Genomic DNA, 23,887 nt, shown 5'->3' on the forward strand with positions numbered 1-23,887 from the left:
AAAGTCTCTTATATACTGCAATTAATTTAGACATCTACAGCATACTCAGAGTACCATCCTAGCCCAAAATAGTTTCCCGTGCCCAGGCCTGCACTACAAATTTCTAACTGGCCTTCCTGCTTCCACCCACTGCCTGTTCAGCACATTCTGTTCATTGCTGCCTGTATGATGGCATCAGTCAGGACATGCCAACTACTGTATTGGCATGTAACTGTAAACAACCCTGGTTCCAAAGCTTCACACAACAAACACATTACTTAGACATGCCTCACAGTGAGTTTGATAAAAGGAAGATGCCAGTTGGAGGCTCTGTTCAGCTTCCTTCCATTTAGTGATTTCTTTATTCTGGGGATTTGTAGTCACATTCCAGTCCCCTCAGCCTCTCACCAGCAAGAACATGTCGTGGAAGATTGTGCGCAAGAAGTTTAAACATCTAGCCACAAAGGGACAGGCATCACCTCTGCCCAGTATTCCACAAGATGCTTTGCTTCCTGTATCATCTGCTTTAGGACGATTTGGGATAAAAATTAACATTTAAATAGGAGGGGCCTTTGAGTGAGGCAGATCACTCTCTATAATGTAGGCTAACTTCTTCCAGAAGGCCTTAATAGAATAAAAAGATCATCTTTCTCAAGTAAGATGGAATTCTCCTGCAAACAGCCTTCAGACATCATCCATAGCATTCACTTTCCTGTTCCCCAAAGACCCAGCTCACATAGTAGATTATAGACTCATCATCTTTCACAATTATATGGGCAAATACACACACGCACACACACACACACAGAGAGAGAGAGAGGGAGAGAGAGAGAGAGAGAGAGAGAGAGAGAGAGAGAGAGAGAGAGAAGAGAGAGAGAGTCAACTGACAAATATGCTCCATTATACTGAAGTTAGGCCTATGAGATACAGCTGCAGGGGAGCTTAGAAACACAACTCATTTGGATGCTTGAACAATAGGAGCCAGTGCTTTCTAAAGCAGAGAGTTGAGTCCACAGCATTCCTGTGTCAAATCCACCACAGTCTATCATTTTAAGAATTCTCTTTATGGGCCTCGCTACTGACATCAAGTCTTTCTGATATACTAAACATCTCGTGTCCCCTCCACTTTAGAGATACATGCCCACTCTGGTCAGCAGTGACCCTTCCAACACAATCTCTACTACTTTGGAGATACTCCTGGGAGTTAAGACCCACTCTACATCCACACTGGATTAACTGCTTGTTCTGTTGGAGAAAAAATATCATCTGAGCAGATGGAAGCAATAAAGTCCACCATGCTGAGGGAGACATTACTGGGAAGGCACAGGACCAGCTGATTGTCCAGCAATGAGTACTTGTGCTCTATTCACTTCCTTCCTGTGCAGTCTAGGACCCCAACCCACAGAATGGCACCATCCACACGTAGGGTGGGTTTCCCCACCTCAACCTAATCTGGATATCCCCCGCAAATATCGCCAGAGATTTGTCTCCAAGGTGATTCTGGAGCCTATCAAATTGACAACCAATAATAACCATCACGATCTCATGCTTTCTCAGCTTGACACCTCCCTTTTAATCCATAGTCTTCTTCCCTTTGATTTCATGTGCTCATGACCACTGTTTTAGAGTTTTTGCAAGCCAATTGTTAAATATTCTTTAAAATGAAATAAACACTTGGCAAGTCTTCAAAACAAGTCTTCGAAGGTAATGTGCTAAACATCCAAAATTCACCACTTCCTAATAATTTGACAGCCTTTTACCTTTATTTACTAAAATCATCCATTGAGATGATTCATGTTTTGCATTTGTGCAAGTATTACATAATAGTATATTATTGTGCAGCTGTGCGTTCTGACACCGGGTGCTCTTGTTGATCACAATGGGGATGTTTTTGCAAAGGATATTGAAAAAGATTACAATTCATGCTCTCTTTTGTCACTGCACAGTAAATACTTGCCACTATTTTGCCAGGCAAATGGGTCTCTTTGAAAAGAAAAAGGGGGCATTTTTTAAATTTGACTACCTATGCCAGCCTGGTATCTGTGTCTTTTAAACTTGCCTGTTGGATGGATTAAGAAGCACGGAGGAGATTACTAAAGTACACTTCTGGGTATCTGTCAGGGTGAGTGCCGAGACAGAATCGCCTTGATAATGGACAGTGCCAGCTGTAAGTTGTGGGCCCGACAGAACGGCAGGGAGAAAGGAGAACCTGGGTGCACACGCACTCCCTCTCTGCATCCTGTAAGTATGGCGTGAACTGCCCTTCCTACCACGACAGAAGGAGATTGCTGAAACCATGAGTCAGAGCACTCTCCCTCCTTTTAACTTATTTAGTTCAGGCTTTCTATCACACAGACAAGAAAATGAACATGATATTTAGTTTGTTCCCTGAATTCCTTAAAATCTCTTTGGATTCTTCACTTTCTGAGTGCGATTTGCTGGGTCTCGAGGTTTGCCTTTACTATGAAATATCTTTCCAAGTGTGCTCCTATAGCAAGTGGTGTTGAAAGAGAAAACATGTGCTTTTTATTCCCGATTATTTATAGCAGTGATTTATTCATCAGTGCTATGGACAAGAATCGAACTCAGGACCTCAGGCAGAGTAGACGGCGCTCTTAAGCTCTGAGCCACCTCTGATGGCTGTTTGAACATGTGCTTTTTTAAGGAGGAAATGATAAGTGTTGTGGCTGCCTGTTACCAAATTTCAGATTTGCTAAATTCAACATCTTCTATATCACAATCCAATGAGCATACAAGTGTGCTCTGCCTATTGCTTTAACTGTGCACCCAGAGTCCTAACCTATATCACACAAGTTTATTATTTCATTGTGACAGATCCCAAATAACCAACACAGAGGTGTAATATTAATTATAAATGCTCGACCAGTATCTCAGACTTATTACTAACCAACTCTTACAACTTAACCCATTTCTATTCATCTTGTGTGTCCCTGAGGCTCATAGCATTTCCCTCTATCCCATTTTATATGTCTGACTCATTCTCCATCTGGCTCATAACTCTTCTGCCTCTGCCCTTCTTCATCCCAGAATCCTCAGTTTGATCACCAAGCTTATACTTCCTGCCTGGCTACTGGCCAAACAGAGTTTTATTTAATTAATTCGAGTGATAAATCTTTACTGTGTACAAAAGGATTATTCCACGGCAATGTTATATTAAAATGCTGAGCTAAAAAGTGAGTGAAAAAAAAGCACACCTTAAAATGTTGGCAGGGAATGCTCTTAACCGCTGAGCCATCTCTCCAGCCCTTTTTTTTTTTAAATAACTATTTATTTATTATGTATACAATATTCTGTGGAGGAGCAGAAGGAGGGAAAATATGAGCAAAGAAGTCAGGACCACGAGGGGTGCACCCACCCACGGAGACAGTGGGGCTGATCTATTGTGAGCTCACCAAGGCCAGCTGGACTACGACTGAAAAAACATGGGATAAAACCGGACTCTCTGAATATGGCGGACAATGAGGGCTGCTGAGAAGCCTAGGACAATGCCACTGGGTTTTGATCCTACTTCATGTTCTGGCTTTGTGGGAGCCTAGCCAGTTTGGATGTCCACCTTCCTAGACCAGGATGGAGCGGGGAGGACTTTGGACTTTCCACAGGGCAGGGAACCCTGACTGCCCCTCAGACTGGAGAGGGAGGGGGGGAGGAGTGGGGGGAGGGGGGGGAGGGGGGGGAGGGGGGGGGAAAAGGGAGACGGGGAGGGAAATGGGAGGCGGGGAGGAGGCGGAAAAAATTTTTTTTCAATAAAAAATTATATTTAAAAAAAATGTTGGCAGGGCTTATAGTTTACGGACTCAAACCCCGGTAGTAAAATGATTGATACTGTACCCCATGCTTCATAATGGGGCAAACTGGTCCCCTTCTCCCAGATTACAAACATATCTGTCCTTGATTTGTTGGTTTGCAGGCACTCTGCTGTGTCTAATTGTTGTTATAAACATAAAAACTGATGCAGCAGTGAGTCTGTTCCTTTCTGAAAAATAACTTGAAGAGAATGTCAGCAGATACTATTATTCATAGAAATGAATAGAAAATCAGAAAGTGAGAGAAAAATAACATGGCTCTTCAGCACAAAATGGAAAATTTATATAGAAAATGACAAATCAGGTTGACATTTATAAAATGCATGGGAATCTTTTCACTTGTAAGTCACAGAAACTCTTCTCAAGAGACTGAGAGCTAGGAAGCTATATTATGGGATCTGGCTGGAACCTGGACCAGGAGCTGCAAAAAGTACCAGAGATGCAGGGATACCAGGCCCAAAGAGTAATGGACAGAAGAAGGTGACAATGTAACAATTGGGAGCAGGAGTATCCCTCTACCCCTCCACCCCCACCAGATATTGAGTGTCAGGAGTGTGTAAACAAGTGTGATGGATGATTACACTTACAACTGCATCAAAAATGGAGCATTTTCTCCCTAACTCTTTCCCCCATTTGGTTTTTCTGAAACTGACCACATCTCTGTAATACTTGGCTAAACCTTGCCATGGCTCCAGATCACCCTAGTACCCAGCCATCAGGGCTCCTGTGAGTCTATCAGCTTGTCCAAGTCATCAAGACTCCTAGAGCAGGCTGGTGGCCTCACTAGTCATCATTGGACCCTCACTTAGTGACTCACCTGTGCAATCAATTTCATGCTTTTACCCCCTATCTTAAACAGTTCAGTTTTCATTTCCCAGGTTGATCCTGAATTACACACTATACTACACTTTATTTTTTTTAAGTTCTGGGTGGGGCAACACATGTCATTGGACATGTTAGACAAGTATTTGTGGTAATTTGTATGAAAAATAGCCACCTCTCAGAGTCCCAGGCACTTAAAAACTTGGTCCCTAATCAGTAGCTAAAGCCTTTGGCAGATGAAACCTTGATGGAGGAAGTACATCACTGCGGGAGAGCATTGAGAGTTTGGAGTCTCGCTCCTCTAGAGTCTGATGTCAGTGCTTCATGTTTGCATTTAAGTGGTGATCTCTTAGCTCCCTACCTCAGCAACCTGCTGCTAGACGTCAACCACCATTAGGGTCTCCCCATCGAGAAGCACAGACTCAAATTGTTGTGGTAGGCCACTTGTCCATTTCTCGGCCACCCAGACTCCCAAAATAACCACACAGAAACTATGTTATTTGCAATACTGGTTGGCCTATTAGCTTTAGCTTCTTATTGGCTAGTTCTTACATCTTAATTTAAGATTTGTATTCATTTGTGTATCACCACATGGTTGTGGCTTACCAGCAAGGTTACATCTACTGTCTTTCTCTGGTGCGGCTCTATTGCTTTTCTTTGACTCCACTTTCTTTCTCCCAGCATTCAGTTTGGTTTTTCCTACCTACCTATGTTCTGCTCTGCTATAGATCCAAAGCAGTTTCTTTATTAAGCAATGAAAATCACAGCATACAGAGGGAAATCACACATCACCTCCCCTTTTCTATCTAAATGAAAAGGAAGGTTTTAATTTTAACATAGTAAAATTACATATAACAAAACCGGTATCAAGCAAGAATTACAATTACAACATTTATATCTACTTTATCTTTTATTATAACTAAGAAAAAATATAACTATAACCATCTATTTTTCAACTCTATCAAAGACTCCAGAAGAATATAACATTACCTAAGTAAACAGGAAATGCATTGTAAGCAACTTCCAAAACTCCTGAATTGGGAGATATCTCACTTCCTGGACAGTCACTCAAAGATTTTTGGTAATGCTGAGGGCACCCATCTTCAGCCTACTGGCCCAAAGTATCCAGCAGACTTTTCTATGAAGCAGGAATTTCAAAGACATTTCCACCTATATTGGCAGTTTTCAATCACTTTCTTGTGTCCTGCAGAAAGTCTGGCAAACTATTTCATGAAGCAGGAACCCAAAAGGACCATCTCACCTTTAGGCAAGTTCAGCAGTCATTTCTCTGTGGGTCCTGCATGTCCATTTCATATAGTATAATATCATGCAGTCCAGGCAAGAACAGTTTCTTGCCCAAATGACTAGCAAACTCCATAAAGAGCCTCTTTGGTGCCCATCTTCCTCTTGAAAATATCTGCTGCCAGGAGCAGATGCATCTCATTGTCATGAAAAGTCCTAAGTTATTAAAACATTTTAAATGCCATATTTTGTTGGTTTTTGAAAGGTTTGAAGAATTTCTATCTAATTGAAATATATCTCTATATGTCTAGAAAACCTAACTAACATGACTAGAAGCTTGACTATTATAGATGATTATGTATTAACCTATATTTCTTAATTATACATTACATTTTTAAATGAGTTTCACAAACATAATATCTTAATCAAGAGCAGAAATACACATATAACAAAATTGACCTTAAATTTGTATCAATAAACCAAGATCCATACCAATACAAAGTATTCATCTCTATATCATATTTTCCTTTAAATATAAACAAACAAAAATAACTATAAACAATTATTTAGGGAATTTGAAATTTAGAGAATTCTCTCCAAACTGCTTCCTGCATTTTGTTGAGTAAAGTAATTTTAGGGATGTTCACAACAACCTTTTGGGGGGTCTTTGTCCATCAAACCACATTAGTATGGAAGGATTCCACGGATTCTCATCTGTGGAAACAAAAGCAAAACCTCTTTTCCAAAGTAACAAATCCTTAGATGCAAATTCTAAAGTCAAAATACCTTTAAATTTTAAATATGTTGGTTTAGCTTAGCAGCCCATACAATGAATGTCTCTCTGTACTTAGCTAATTCACAGTCAAAAAGTTCAAAGAAAACACAATTAATATACATAATTCAGGCTCTCTGTGTAAACTCCATCTTTATGTGACTTATATTTTTTTACTCTATTACTTTTTCTACAAGTTTAATATTTATTTTATTATCTTTACTCCTTTAATCTATGACTGTCTTGTCTGTACTCTTTTATATTACATTTACTGTCTCTTTACTCTTTTTCTTCTCTTTCCCAAGCCTACATACAGTTTTTTTTTTTTAAACACATTGGGTCTCATTTAGGTCTTTTATCTCTGAATCTGTCCTATTGTGTATCTGAAATCCTTTTCTGTCCAGGAGTGCTTCCTAAAAAGCAAAACAGCTTTACTAGGACTAAGGCTGCTTTGCCTTTTGACTCTGCCCAGTCCAACATGTCAGAGGTCCATTCACCACCCCTGAACGCCATTCCCTTGGCCTCAGTTTCAGGATTGGGTCACAGCAAGTTTGTGTTGCCACTAAGCAAGTTGTAGCATTCTACTCACAAATCTCATTTAAATGCTCCATAGCCAGATCTCCCAAAAGAGTTTGAGTTTGTGCTAGCAGCATTTCAAAATGCTGTTGTTTTAAAACCCTGAGGGGTTTCTTTGTCTTTGTTTTTGTTACCACTGAGACAGAAAGACCTCTCTTAAAGGAAACATGCCTCTGCTTGCTTAAATTGTGTTTAAGCAAGTATTGAACTCTGGTGTGTGTGTGTGTGTGTGTGTGTGTGTGTGTGTGTGTGTCTAGAATTCCTTTTCAAGCTCTCTTCGATTTTAAGTGGATTTAGTTGGCCACGTGGGGAGCCAAACTGTAGTGTGAGGCCACTTGTTTATATTTTATCTTTTACCATGAGGTTTGTGGCCTAGTGGCAAGGATCCAAATGGCGGCTCACTTCTGTCTCTTGTGGCAGCTTTATGACTTTTCTCTGGCTCCATGTCCTTTCTCCCAGCATTCAGTTTAGTTTTCCCTGCCTACCTCTGTTATGCCCTGCTATTAGGTTCAAAGCAATTTCTTTATTAATCAATGGTAATTATAGGATACAGAGAAGAATCCAACAACATCAAATAAACCCTTCCTTCTTGCCTTGGTCATGATATTTTATCAGAGTATTAGAAAAGTAACTAATACACTTTTCTACCATCATGAAAGAACACCTGTAGCCCTTTATATTTTATAAAAGCTATAATCAAAATGACACTTGAGTCATTAGGACTTACTGGAATGAGGACAGAAGAGAAACACAAATGATACTGGGCAGGTTGTTGATTAAATCAGGACTCTACTGATGGTACCCTCGGGTGAAGAGCAAAAATAAAGAAGAAACAAGAGTTTCTTCTTCAGGGTCAAATAAAGGGACAGAGTTCAAAAGAGATGGAGGCACTTGATAGCAGTTTTTGTAGCAGAGAGGAAATGAGGGAAATGGAAGAAATTTCCTCCCCTTTAATGAAGATGTTTTAGTCTGTTAACGGAAATATAGAATAGTCAGGAAAGTCTCTTAAATGAATTCCTCAGCAAAGACCAAAGGAAAGAAATAATTGAACCTCTTGCATTTGTGTGAGCCTGTGTGTTATTATTTTCAAGTGAGCATATTCATGTTACAGTTGGTTTCATTGTGGCATACAGTATATTTAAAGCCTATGTAGTCAATACTGCACTTTGTCTAAATTTGGAATTCTACTCCCTATAATTTGTCTTATGTGGTAAATGCATGTAGATTTCCAAAAGTAGAATGGAATTTTGAGAGCATACCCAAAGAGTAGGCTTGTAGTAAAAAAGCTGCTTGTTTCCGGGACATCATAAACTGTTTAGAACATGTGGTACATGGTTAAATTTTTAGTTCTTGATTTGTGTCCAGTAGAGGGCAGCAAATTTTAGAAAACTATTCCACTTACTAGATATTAAAAAAAAAATATGAGTAAGCTTATATCACTGCTTGCTAATAAAAAAAGAATCATTAGAGCCCCTATCAGAAACAGAGAAACAAATAATTGAAGGGCACAGACATGGCTCAGCAAGTACAGATGCTTGCTGCCAAGACTGACAGTCCAAGTTCAATACCCAGAGCCCACATGGTAGAAAGAGAAGACTTCAAAAGTTGCTCTCCATGACATTGTGCTCTCACACATAAATAAAGAGATACATAAATGTTTAAAACTTAAAACTTAGAGAATTTGTTTCTTAAGATGAGGAAATTCATGGCTATCCTATTTATTCTTGTGGAATTGTAATATTGTTGAAAATTATTATAAAGCATTTTACTTTAAAACTTTGATGTTAAATTTTATATTAGCTGAATATCCAGTTACCTTCTTATTTACCCATTTAATATAAATTATCTGAGCACTTCTAGCCAAATTCTTAACCTGGCAGTTGTTTTTTATGGCATAACTTGAAGAACACAAAAGTAAGTGCCAGCCTACATTACTGTTCCTGGCTTCTGCAGAGAAACAGCAACAACAGAATATTAGATGTACCTCTCTCCCTCTCTGTCTCTCCTTCTCCCCCTCCCACCTGTGTGTGTGTGTGTGTGTGTGTGTGAGAGAGAGAGAGAGAGAGAGAGAGAGAGAGAGAGAGAGAGAGAGAGAAAACGAGAACAAGAGATAGACTTAATTTTACCACTCGGCTATACAATTATAGGTCTAAGAAGTTTGAAGCCGTTAGTAAGACCAAGAGACTAGAAATCTAGGTAGGAGTTGAAGCATCAGTCTAGATACAGTTTCTTCTTTGAGAAGCCTCTGGTTTGTGCTCCCAGTTCTCCTCTTAAATCACTGCATGAAGCTTGCCCACACCATCAAAGTTAACCTTGTTTCCCCTAAATTAATTGAAGTGGTAATCTTATTCAAAATACTTTGCCCCTGGCATCTAGACTAGTACTTAATCGAATAACTGGGAGATATGGAGCAAGCATATTGACACATAAAAGTGAAGATCACTTTCCAAAACATGTCCCTGATCAGCTCGTATACCAGGTCCCTGAAATATCACCCTTAGAGCATCATGTCCTGAGTTTGAATCTTTCTTCCCAGACATCACCTGCTTAAAATGCATGAACTCTGGATAAGTTAGTACAGTTCCTTAGGCACTGGTGTGTGCACACCAGCTCACCACATGCTTTGTCACCAGACCGAAGAGGTCCCGTGGCATGCTGAAACCACTAACTGCCAAGTGCTTCTGAAGCACAGAAAGGAAGCCGCAGTTCATCACTACAAACTCCAGTTCCTAATTTTACATACAACCTTCCCCTAGAAAGTGAAATACTCTTGGTTTCTCTTTGAGAAAGCAATACTTTTGGTGTTTTTAGTAATACCATCTCCTAATACAACACAAAATACTACTGCAAATCACTTCAACCTCTAGCCCTGTTCAATGTGTCAGTTGAAGTTTGGGCTCAAAATGATTTACTTACAGTATTTTTTGAAAAAGACTTCCAAAATGAAGCATAATTTCATTCTTAACAAGGAAGAAACAATAAAAAAACTCAAAATGAGAAGTATTCTATTGAAAATATTGGGCCTGCACCAATGTCATAGAAAACAAGTCATATACAATAACATGTAAGCCATTCTTTCACTCCAAACGTTCATGCAGTGGACAGTTTGCTATGAGTCAGCCAGAGCCCCTTCTGCTAAGCAATTAATTCATCAAAACTTATATCTTTGTATATCTTACACAGTCATGTCATGGGCCACTGGTGAAAAGGGGTGAGATACCAACCACAATTTCCAAAACTACTTCATGTGCATGCCCTGAGATGCATACAGCACTATTTTCTAGAGAAAATATGACACGCCTTAGGCTGTTTGTCAGTCTCACATTTAGCAATAGTAAATAGATATCTCTTCAGCCACTTACAACACCATGAATTTTCAAAAGGTATACATGGCAATGGTGAATTGGCCTCATCTATCACTTAAAGAATGTCTTTGGGAGTAAAAATCATGCTGCATCATGTGCTGTAGCTATACTTCATTTAAATATTCAGCTCATTGGACACCACCCAATCAAGATCAATACTTCATTGTTCACTACTCTATTTCTACCTGTGTCAAAACTAACACGTGATATAGCACATTCAATCATGAACTTAGCAAAGGTGGAGTCACCTTTGACTTTGGAATGGCATTAAGTTTCATGAATAATGGGGATGATGAGAGAGGGTTGAAGGGGAGGAGAGAGGTAGGAAGGGGAGCAGAGAAAAAGTATAGCTCAATAAAATCAATAAAAAAAAATCCCCCCCCCAAAAAAGTTTCATGAGTAATCTTAATCAAGGACTTGCTGCTACTAAAAGTCCATTTTAAGGCTCTAACAAAATCATGGAGAGCCCTATTCAGTATGGATAATATAAAATGAATGTCAAAGACATAACCCATAACCCCTTGTCTTAGCCAGAGTTCACAAGGGAAACAAAAGCAACAGCATAGAGATATTCTCTCTCTCTCTCTCTCTCTCTCTCTCTCTCTCTCTCTCTCCTTCCCTCCCTCCGTCTCTCTCTTTCTTACATTGAACTCATGCTCTTATGATGATGATGTTCCAAGATCTCAGGACAGTCAATAATGTTGCAATCTAAGTCCATAGATCTGAGAATCAAAAGAGTGAAAGATGTAAACAGAAAGGTCAGCAGGCTCAGGACCTAGGGAGAACTTGAGCTTCATCTTGTGTGTCACTGTTTGAATATTTGCTTACTTCAAAACTTGTTTTGAAATTTTTGCCACTTTAACAGTATTAAGGGGTGGGACTGTTAAAAGATGTTTGAGTTTGATTCAAACTTCATAAATAAATTAATGTTGTTATCGAAGTGTGTTTGTCTTAGAAGAAAGTCCCTTTTCCTCCATCATGTATTCTCCCTTTGTCTTCCTTCCATGTGCTGTTTGGTTTGTGTGAAGACACAGTAAGAGAGCATTTACAAAATGCCAGCATCTTAATTTTGAACATCCAAACTGCTGACCTATGAGAACTAAATATCTAGTAACTGTATATCGTCCTGTTTGTGATGCTGTGTTATAGCAGCACAGAATTGATGATGACAGAATTTGAAGGTGGGAAAAGAGTGAGTTCCATCTCAAAACAATCGAACAGAACCTGGGAGTAGACAGGATAGGATCCCATAAGTTTATCAATGAGAGTGGAGAGTCAACTGGACGGATATGAGTCATATCAAGAAAATCAAGCCCAGTAATTCTTCAGATACATTAGACCAAGAAAAGGGTGTTACTCTCTCACTCGGATGCCATCTAACAATAGACACCTAGTACTGTGATAGCAATAGCCCCTGTGGACCTGCATCTGACACCTAACATATGTGTCAACTACCAGAACACAGAGAACTTCCGTTTGTCCATGGGGTCCAGAGCCCTCCAGGTCAGCTAGTTCCCCCTGTTACTGTGGCCTATACAATTGCCATCTGTCAGTTCGAATCTGTTGTCCATCCATCTTCTTATCCTTTCACTGAGACAAGATCTTAGGCTTCCAACTCTGCAGCTGTGTTCCACTCTACAAGCTCCACTCTCAAACCTGTGAGCCTTAACAGACTGAAGTTACAGTAGCAGATTCTGCCCTGTAGTTGGTTTTGGTTTATTTTATTTTCAATATAGACACCATTTTCACTTCTTAAACTTGCTACAACTCTGCATCTACATGTATCCATTCTGCAGCCCCAATCTACGTATAGATACATAGATGTTTGTAGTGTGTGATGTGTGATCTAATAGCAGATATTAGTAATTAAGACTGGAATAAGAGAACTATGACTTATCATCCAGATTATTGAGGAAAGTGTGGATATAGGTGGTTATCTAGGGGTTCGCTAAGCCTGTTCTCTGAAACAGACAAGGAACTGAACATCTAGGAAAGATGGAATGGCAATTGAATGGCCAGGAAAGAAAACCAAGCCTTGGAGAAGGAAGGCAACAGCTCTGTCCCTTGTGGATGAGAAAGACCTAAAACTGGAAGTACAATAAAGGAAGGCAGGTTTAGGTATTTTACAGGGCTCCGGGGTCCTCCCCTTCCTCCTACTGGTAATGTTTAAAAACACACTCCCATGCCTTCCCACCGCTTCTCACAATGCTTTCCAGGAACGAGAAGCCATTGCTATCTCAAAGAGTCTGCTTTCACTGTCCTTGTCTACCTATGTCCCTATTATATTCCTTCACATTTATACTGCTGACTATTGATCTCAAGACCCAATACATGCTAAGCATGTGCTCTTCCACTGAGCTACATCATCAGCCCCTACATTTATTTTTAATCTATTACATAATAACCCCCTGAAGAGATGGTTCCGCACTTAATAGCACTGCCTGCTCTTCGAAAGGTCCTGGGTTCAATTCCCAGCAACCACATGGTGGCTCACAACCATCTGTACTTAGATCTGGTGCCCTCCTGAGGAAGAGACCTGGTCAGTCATCCTCATCAACTTAGACCGTGAAACCCAGCATGGACAAGTTCAACAGAACTGTGATATATGGGCTGTCCATGCATGCTTCAGCATTGTCAAGGCATAAATTTCAAATCTCGCAGAACAACCATCAATGACAAGTCTAAGAACAGGTTTAAATCTGGAATAAGAATAACTAAAGATATCTGTAATGTAAAAATAAAAAGTCTATAATTCTATTAATGGCAAAGTAAGAGGTACTATAAATATCCCTAACAGTAAGACTAGATACATCATTGAAAGAAATCTTAACTTTCAAATGGAAATGGATGAATTACAATTCTTCACAAGCTGAGGCAGTGGCCCTGTCATATCCTAGAACCTCAACATCCTTCCCTTAGTGAATTCTCTCCCTTTGAAAAACAAATGAGCCATAGATCATAGAGGATTTCTAAGGGAGGAAGGACTACTGAGAAGACTTAGAAGTTGCATATTTATAGCCACTCATATCACCCACCCCTACGAATTTAAATAGATGCCTTATCTGCAAAGAAGCTGGAAAATAGAATGCAAGAGGAAAAAACATGCATAAATATCTTTTCTGAAAAGATTGAACCAAAATAGTGGCGAGCGGGCCAAGATCACACAATGTGAGAGCTCAAATGTGCAAAATGAAAACATGCATGTGGTGCACTGTTCATGGTGTAGTAGTGAGGGCTGGGCGTTCCAAAGCACCTGTAGATGGCCCAGAAAGTGTCACAGAAGCAAAGGGAGAGCGAAAGAAAGAAAACTTAAGCAGCATTCAAGTACTAATGGCCAGACGAATCTTATTACACACATTAAATGTAAATACACACATTAAATGTAAATACACACATTAAATGTAAATACACACATTAAATGTAAATACACACATTAAAGTAGGAATGCAAAACCAAAAGGATATATTCAGAATTTAGTGTTTGAATGAAGAAAAAAAACTCTTGAGTTCACAGTAAATACTGATCTTGTAAGCCAGACTATTTTTATTTTTTAAAAAAAGTCTCAGAAAAACACAAACACATTCTCATATCAGGAGTTAGACCTAAATAACTTGACCTGGCTCAAATAGTAATTCATAGGGATCTAATTCATAGGGAAATCATCTAATCTAAAAACAAACTAAACAAAAATATTTGGGAGGGATTTCACTAAGAAAAGAGCCTCAGTTTCTGAGAAGGTATTTGGGGTTCCAGACTTTATGTTAAGTAATAAAAAAGAAACAAAAGAGACCCTGACAAAGACTCTAGTTTATTTGAAGGCAAATATATAAATTTTCAAAATAGTTTTATTCATATACCCAGTGTATCATGAAGTAGGAGTTGAACATGAGCCATGAGGAAATGGTACCAAGCATCCATGAACCATACTTAGCACGAAGATCAATTTTGAGTTTCTATGAAGAGTTTAAATGGGATATTGACACCTTTAAAGCATCTTGGAGCAAAAAAGTGGGGTGACAGAACTTGAGACCCTGAAAAAGTCACACAATCACAGCAGAATGTAGACCTACAGAGGAGCTCCTGAAGGAAGCCCAAGTGGATGAGAACAGCTCAGACACCAGCCCAGAGAAACCAACCACTTGGAACTCCATTCTACAGAAAGCTAACAAGTGGCCCAGTTGTGCTAAACACTGTCACAACTCAGTTTTCCTTAAGACAAAAATGTCATTTCCAGAAAAGGGAAGAAAAAATGGCTTTATTTGAGTAATAGAAAGATTGGGTAGGAACTTGAAACTTTGAAGTGAATACTATCTCAAATCATATTGAGATGTTGAGATGTCTTTAAGGATTGAGTCTTTCTATGTGCTTGGTGATCTGGTCTTGGGAGTCTAGGATCCTGGAAACCTCGATGGCCACCAAAACAGCCTGGAGCCAATGGTTTCTGGGTTCTTGACTCAAGAATTTAAAGAATGAAACCACATTCTATGAAACACAAAGAGTGATATCTTAGTCACAATTACTATTATTGTGATGAAACACCATGACCAAAACAAACTGGGGAGGGAAGCGTTTATCCAGATTACCTTTCCACACTATAGGTCATCATCAAAGGGAATTAGGACAGGAACTCAAGCATGGCAGGAACCTGGAGGCAGAAGCTGATGTAGAGGCCATAGAGGAGTGCTGCTTACTGACTTGCTCCTGTGGCTTGCTCACCCTGATTTCTTACAGAACCCAGGATCACCAGCCCATGAATGGCACCACCCACAATGTGCTGGGCCTTCCCCCATCAATCACTAATTAAGAAAATACAGACTTGTGTACAGTCCAATCTTATGGTGGCATTTTTGTTAATTGAGATCCCTGCCTGTCAGGTGACTTTAACGTGTGTCAAGTTGGCATAAAACTAGACAGCACGCAGCACAGATGAGTTTTATAAAAAGTTTGTTCTAGATTCATATACAGGAATTTTAAGAGGGAAAGAGGGAATAGAAATGGAACAGTAGAGAGAAAGAAGGAGAGGGAGTCCTGTAGAGCAGGATGGGATCCTGTGAAATAGAATACCATGCAGCATGAAGCTATGGGTCTGGACTTATGGAAGAATGTGGGGACAGGAAAGATTTGATAAGTCTGGTTGCACAACCTTGAATTGCCTAGGTCCACCCTCTCTGTTTGAGTCACCTAACCCCTATTGTCTCTAGACAGAAGGGTTCCTTAGGAGTTAACTCCAAAACAGGAACCAGAACCATTTTCTGTCATTCCTATCTCCAGCAAGGTCATTCCAGGACTCTTGCTCTGAGGTCTGAGACATCTCTTCTTAATTGTCAAGTTGACTATAGCTGAATTTAACTAAAACCCAAGCTTCCTGGCACACCTGGGAGGGGATTTTCTTAATTAAACTGCTTGAAGAGGGTAGACCTACTTGAATCCAGATCTTTTAGGTGGCGTGACCCACCTTTAAACTGGGCCACACTTTCTGCAGGGAGCCTGTATAAAGAAAATGGAAGAAGAAAGCTTTTGCTTTTCGCCTGCTCGCCCTTCTCATGCTGTTGGGTGTGTTCTTTCACTTATATCTTGCTTCTTCGGGATTCTGACATACACTGAAGATCAACCGAGACACGCAGCTTCACGAAGTGAACAACTGCAAGGACTGTTGGACTTGCCACTGGGAGGCAAAAACACCACCGGACTAGCTGCACCACAGCCAAGACTCTAAGCCGTTTCCTTCTTATATAGACAGATTCGTTCTAACAGTTCTGTTCCTCTAGAGAACCCTGAAAAAATGTGGGGGTCCTTGCCCCACCTGGCCAGTCTCTGTCTCCTGTTGTGACACATAAAGATGAGTCACAGAGGCTAAATAATATGTGAAGAAAGTGCCATCAAGCAGAAGAGGTTGAGTTCCCTGGAATAGAGCAATCACGGGTTCCCTGCCACATTCATGCTCTCTGCAGCAACAGAACTAGAGTGCACAGAGCTACAGTGTCAGTCACAAGCAAACAAAATCAGCCACATGCTCTGTGTGGGTCTCTATTACCGTGCAAACTTACCCTCAAAATGCAGCTCAAAGCTTCCCTGATTCCACACTCTATACAATGTAAAAAGTCTGCCAAGGCACAGTATAATAAACGATACATAAAACAGGCCTAGGTGCAAAGGTGGCAGGCACAAAAGAAGGTGGTGAAGGTGTCACGTGAGATGTTTCCTAGAGAGGCATTACATACATCTATTCATCCCCAAACCCAAAACAGCAACCAATCAAAGTAACATTTGCACCGAAGTCCAACCTGCTGAACCAATGAGTTTCCGGGATTGCTAGCAGGAGCATTGGTGAAAGGGCTACTTACGGGAACAAGGGTGACTCAAAAGCAGGCTGAGTCACAAAAGGCTCTGCCCAGTGCGGATGATGAGTCATGGATGCTGCAGCCCTGGGGCTCTCTGAATTATCTGTAGGCTGCTGGCAGTCCCGGAATCTTCTTCACAGGCCTCTGGCCAGAGCCTCCTCCTGCCGCTATGATTCGCTTCAATAATCTTAAACCCTCTTGTTCCAAACGTTTTGAGGTCTGTGTGCTTCCTGAGTCTCTGGGGCCTTTCCCCTTCCTTCCTGGATGGAAACTTTTATTTTATTTTTTTTTTCTTTCCTTGATTTTTTTTTCTTTCTTTCTTTCTTTATTTATTTATTAAATATTTCAGTCTCTTCCCCACCTCCGCCTCCCCTTTCCCTCCCCCTCCCCCAATACGTTCCCCCTCCCTCTTCAGCCCAAAGAGCAATCAGGGCTCTCCGTCCCGTGGGAAGTCCGAGGAAAACCCTCCTCGGATGGAAACTTTTAATTCTGCCAAAACCACTATACAGCAAAAGGCTAAAAAGAGGTTAAGAAAATGTTCTTGGAAAAGAAAGCCATATTGGGTTTCAGAAGCCGCATGAGTTCTTCATAGAGTAAAGTAAGAACAGTTCACAGAAGGTTATAGTCACCAGAGCTAAGAGTATTCGGTTTTCTCTTATTTTATAATAATATCATAATCTAATCTTGAAACAGAACTCTATTCTCTGGTACCAAATAATATGCCTACAAAAGTAGAAAATATTTTAATATGTTATATTTCTATTTTACCGAAAATTTATTGTGTATTCAATATAATTAGGGAAAATATAGTATTTTTATATTACTAATGGTAAGAAGTGACTTTCAAAGAAAAATTTGTGAAATTGTGGCTTTTGTCCTTCATCTAGAAAATGGAAACCAGATGGTTGTGAATATTTGTTTCTGAAATAAAGAAAAAAGAAAACGAAGTCTGGTTTACTCTCTCTAATCTCTAGATCTTGAGAAACTTCTATTTCTAAAAAGTGTAAGGAGGCCCTGATGCTGCTAATCAACCATTGTATCAGTGTCTTCACCATTAGACACGTGTCCACATTACTACGTCTTCACTATTAGACACGTGTCCACATTACTACGTCTTCACTATTAGACACGTGTCCACATTAGTACGTCTTCACTATTAGACAAGTGTCCCCATTATGTGTCCTATTGAAATCAATGTGTGTTTTTGAGGGCTGTCATTTTTACATGCTGTTTACAATTCTTTTTTAATGTTTTTAATTGAAGAAGAATTATATCCTTTCCCCTCTCCCAGTCACCCTTCCTCTAACCCCTCCCACCCACGCCAAGGTTGATAGCCTCTTTTTCTTTGATTTATTACTGTTAAGGCACACTCACCAGGCAGAGAACCTCAGGGCTGCCAAGGTTATGGACCTTAGAGAGGAATCTACTATGGACCCTTAGCCAGAGCAGCGTAACTACGTGCTACATTCTAAAGCTTGTCACTGTAACTCTTGCTCAAAGATTACTCTGTAGCACTCTAACTGGCAGCTTAAACTGGGTAAGTTTTCTACTATTTCAACCACATTGTCACTAGTTGCTTTATTCAGGTACAACTCAAAGATTAACCTTAAAAAGGGAACGCTTTCAGTTCATAGCCAAGGCCACCATATAAATTCATGGTGTGGCCTGAGGGATTCGAGAAAGATCATCTACTGAACTGCATTTCATCTACTTAGCAGGGTACCAAAGATGTCCTACCAGAAATTCACAGCTTTCGATATCAAAGGTCCACTGGCCTTTACTAATTCTATACTAGCCTTCCAGTAGCCCTTTGGAGAGTGACATTACAAGAGGTTATCAAAGAATAACTTTAAGCAACATTTCCCAACAGGTTTTGGGGGCAGGAGTAGGGGCTTTCATGATCAAATAAGGTCAAGAATAATGAACATTATTTCCATATCTTAGAAAGTCACAATCTGTATTAGCATGTAAAACATTCAGTAAAGTCTGAAATTTTTTAAAGAAAGAATTCTAAGCTCTTAAAAACTTAAGAAGCTCAAAGATGAGTTGATTATCATGACTCCTATAGTGATTAGAAGAACTGTAACAGCAGAGTGAGGCAAAACAAAAAAATTGTCCAGAACGAGGCACGTGAATAACTGAGAGAATGCTGACAGTGAAGGTGGCTTTATCTTTAAAGGGAAAAAAATGAATATATTTTTACATTTCACAGGTCCTAGGGATTAATCTATACAGCTATAGTTTTATCAGAGGAGGATCCTCATATAATCACAGTATTTGACATGTAAAATCATGTCACTATTATCTAAAGACAATACAGAAAACCATCATATGAAATCCATTCCAGAGCTTGCTACATGAGGATGTCAAGAATGGTGCCTATAATTCAGAGCCCCCTTGTACAGAGCATCATACTGGGAAAAAGAAAAACTTTTCAAATCTTTTTACTGAAGACAAAGTTTCATTTTCCGGAAGGAACTGAGAAGCTTCCTCCTTTCTGCAAAGGGACAGTAGATCTAGCTTCCTACTGACTTTGATTGCCAGGAAGCTCTCAAGCCTAAATGTCAGAACGAGTATTGCAACACTCCATCCTTTGATTAATGCCTCTTCTGGTCATGATACCAAATTCCATTCCCTATTAGTTCATTGTGTATACTTGTTAGGATCCTGCACAGTCCACTTGTGACTGGGAGAGGGGAAAAGTGAAGATATCAAAAGATAAATAAAGAGGTGACTGGGGCTGTTTCTCTGAAGAACCCAACGTTTACCTTAAACGCAAACCTTAAATTTATCTATACCTATGTTTCCAGGTGAAGATTATAGACACTTCAAAGCCACTTTCTCCTTCTATTGTTCCATTTACAATTTCAATCAAGATGTATAATCCACCTGTTTTCCTAAAACGGAAATCGAAACTCTTCTATTCTTCATGACACCTTCATTTTTCCATTTGTGAATCACTCCTCCCTCATAGTTCTGTAATCCTTCTTATCTTCACTTCTCCTGCACAATGAGTTCCCATCCTTCCTTACCTGATACAGGGATGTCCCCTGATGGATGATTTCAATTCCTCCCTCCTTGGGCACCTCTTCCACGTACGTCTCTGAATGACACGTGGAAAATACAGCATGACATGGGATTTCCATGGCTAACCCCTCTGAGGCTGTCAGTGGACTTGTGCATCTGTCTTCTGTTTTCTCTCTCACTTTTCTCCAACTACCATTTCCTAGTCAACTATAATTTGCCTCTCATTCTTCACTTTCTTAGTGATGTTCCCCAAGGTTGGAATGTCACTCAGCTCTTAACTCATCCCTCAAGGTTAAGTTCTGGGAATCTCCTCCAGGAAGCCCTACCTTGGTTAAAACCGAGCTCATCTTTGTTTTCCCATGGCTCCTTAGCAAACTGTTCATTACTAGCATAAATATTTAAATCTATTAGCCTGCCTCCTCCACTAGTCACCTGGCCCAATTTTGTACTTGTATTTGAGTATAAGATGTTTGGGGGGGAGGCAGAATATCACAGGTGAGTTAGCCAGGAAATAAAGAAAGATGGGGAAGATGCCAAGAGATAAAAAGAGAGGAGGGAAAGAAAGAGGGAGGAAGGAAGGAAGGAAGGAAGGAAGGAAGGAAGGAAGGAAGGAAGGAAGGAAGGAAGATGAAAAGCTAGCTTATTACAGAGAAACTTTTAAAGTCAATTTGAAAGCCTTTGGCTGAATCCAATGACTGAGACTTTGCTGTTAACAGAATTTCAGTAGACCCTTGTTTAATCACTGACTTTCCCACTCGGTTCTCTGAGTAGGAATGTAGTAAGATATAAGAACTGACTGCTTTTTCTGGAAACCACTTTAATTTAGCTGGGGAATGTTCTTTCATCTTCTATTCCTCTCTTCTTCCTAAACACACGGTGTTCAGATGACTGAATTTTAGAAGACACCATGTACTGTTGAAGATGCAATGCCACACTCCAAAGAAAGTAGAAAATCAAATGCTGCAAGCATGGTGGAGCTTTCATACCTGCCCAGGACAGTATTCATTAGTCTTTTGTTGCATGACACAACATAACACCTACTTCGTTTAGCCTACAGGTTTCCAGAAGATGAATTCATTATTACCTGTTTGCTCTGTATAAAATTTCTTCTTAAATTATGCAATTGCAAATTAAGATTGATGATGTAAAGAACTGCTTACTTGGTACCCTAGTTCCACTTCTGCTGCTCGGATGATTAACCTGATAGAAGGCAGCATACGAAATGTTTGTTTGACTTACAGTTCTAGGTTACAGAGCATTACTGTGAGAAAGCCAAGGCAGAAGACCAGAACATCACATCCACAGTAGACAGCAGAGAGAGAACAAGCATGGGTCTCTGCTTGCTTGCTGTTTCTGTTCAACTAGCTTTCTTCACACTTAAGTAGTTGAATGCTCAACTCATGAAATGTTGCTGCCCACACTCAGGGAGGGGCCTCCAAGATTCTTCACATGCACACACCGCACACACATGAACACACACACACACACACACACACACACACACACACTTGCTCATAAGCTAATCTAGTGGCGATAATAGCTCATTAAGACTCTTTGCCCAGCTGGTTCTAGGTTGGTTCAAGTTCACAGTTCAAACTCACCAGCGCAGCTGCATTCATCTAGGACAGAGCCCATTCTGTATCTAAATATGTTGTTCTACTCGATTTTATTCAGGGAGTGGAGGGTGAATGATCTATAAAGAAAAGTGAGCTGCTTTGTTTATCCTGACTTTTACTTTGCTCTGATGATTTGACACTTTAAGTTGGGCTTGAGTTTGTGAGCCAGTTTCAGAAGCAGCTTTTATAGAGCTCTTATTCACAGCGAGTAACTATTATGGGAACTTCACAGAGCCTAATTAAGAAGTGAGGAGAGAGTAATTAGGGTTCTTTGACAGATTTACAACCAAGAAAGCATTAATTAGCTTTTCTAAAAATAAACTACATCTATATGTACTCACAATAGTAAATCATTTCGCAGAGAGCAAACAAATTATTGAGTTGGTGTCCCCATTTATAAATGGCAAAGTGGAACAACAAAAACACACACATTTCAAAAATATTGCTTAATAATGCATGTATGTTCTTAAAACTATCTTGTTAGGTGATTCCAACATTGTGAGAACATGTGTGTGCTTACATAATGTGTGTGTGCTTATACAGTGGTACAATCAATCAGTTGATTGGCCTCCAGATACAATCAAGAGATGGTAGACATTAAATGTGAGGCTTTGTCAGCATAACACAGCATAGTTTTACAGCAAACTTCTCTTACTATGTAGAAAGAATGCAAACTAAAATAAAAATGTAAAGTATGATAGTAAAAGCACGGTAACACAGCCATTTTAGTATTAAAACGTTACATGTATATAACTTGCATAACTGTATGTGCTAAGCTTTTATACTATGGCAGCTTAGGTTTGCATATATCAACAATATCACAAACACAGAAGTAATGTGATGTAGTGACAACTACAATGTCAATAGATGATAGAAACTTTGTAGATCATAATAATTATATGGGTCTACCTTCACATGTGTGTCCAGTTATTAACCAAATCATCACTATGAGTCTTATCCTTAGCAAACATATTTTGTGTTTCTAGCTACTGTTTTGCTTGCCCTGATATCTCCTCAGCGGTGTCTTGCACTGTTTTCGGACTGTATTGACTCAATTTAAGCCTTGTTCACCTGATAAGCTGAGGCTGACGTTCTGTGACTTCTTTCCTAGATACTTAACATTATCAGTACCCAGTGCTGCATGGTTCTGCACTGCTGAGGGTCTTCCACAGTTTCAGTGTCACCTTCCTTGAGTCCCTTCCTTTCAGACAGTGCTTCTCCCTCTTCACAATGATTTCTTCAAGTTCTCACTCCCTCCTGAAATGTGGGTAAGGCAGACTCTTGAGCCAGAGAGTAAACAATCCATCTTGGTTTTGGTTTCTGATTTTTATTTTTATTTTTGATGATAGATATTAAGTTGGGAAAATGGGGATCTTCAAGCACTTAAGTACCAGGTCTTGACCCTGTTGGGAAATGCTAGCTGGGTGATTATTCTTGTTTAATAATAAGCAACTTACATGTCCAAAGTGTAATTCATTGATTCAAGAAATATTAAGTATCTACGAAATCTGTACGTGTTCTGGAACAAAGAACCTAAAGTGAGTACACAGGTATAATATCCAATGACACCAACCTAGGGTGGATAAATCACAGAACTCATTTACAATTGGAAACTGAGACAAGGACCATAGAGGAAAGGCATGCGGTTCTATGAGTTTGCTAATTATGAACAAGTGATTTTAGACCAATTGTCTCAATGAGAGAAACACAAAAGTTGGACATAAAAACAAATCTAAATACCTCATAAAGCTACCAACACTGTGAGGAACTGATGGAACAAAATCCATCTGGAGAAGAAGGAAATGGTATGAGGTGGCCCTAAAAGAATGACTCTTGTTCTTGGGACACTTGATAATTTCAGTGGGAGCTCAGAAGACAGGAAGTGCTTCCTATAATTCCTGGGTTTCTGGGAAATGTAAAACCCAAGATGAAAGAGTAGATCTTGAAAAACCCTGCAGCCTTCAGATAAACAAAGCATTTGTGACTGCCTCCTCTAAGAAATACTGAATTTGCCCATCACCTTCAGTCAGCACTGATGACGGTCAGGGCTCCACAGTTAGTGAATGACTCAGATTTTCAGTGTTACTATAACTGCACCACCCACTACTCTTATTATTAAGGGTTTTGTTAGCCATTTGTTACACTGTACCATTGAGTACGGCAGGAGTGGAAAAAATCAAGAATCTTCTTTTTGCTCTACTCATGCTTCTCCCCAGACCTAATGTGTAGTCCAATCTTTAATAACATTAATCACCCAGCGACTAACTTGCTCTTGTCTATCTACTCAGTGGCATAAGGAGCTTTAAATGGTTTTAAGCTTTGT

Source organism: Alexandromys fortis, unplaced genomic scaffold (genome assembly GCF_014885135.2).
Source record: "Alexandromys fortis isolate MF-2015 unplaced genomic scaffold, M_Fortis_MF-2015_v1.1 scaffold_4, whole genome shotgun sequence".
NCBI classification, from domain to species: Eukaryota; Metazoa; Chordata; class Mammalia; order Rodentia; family Cricetidae; genus Alexandromys; species Alexandromys fortis.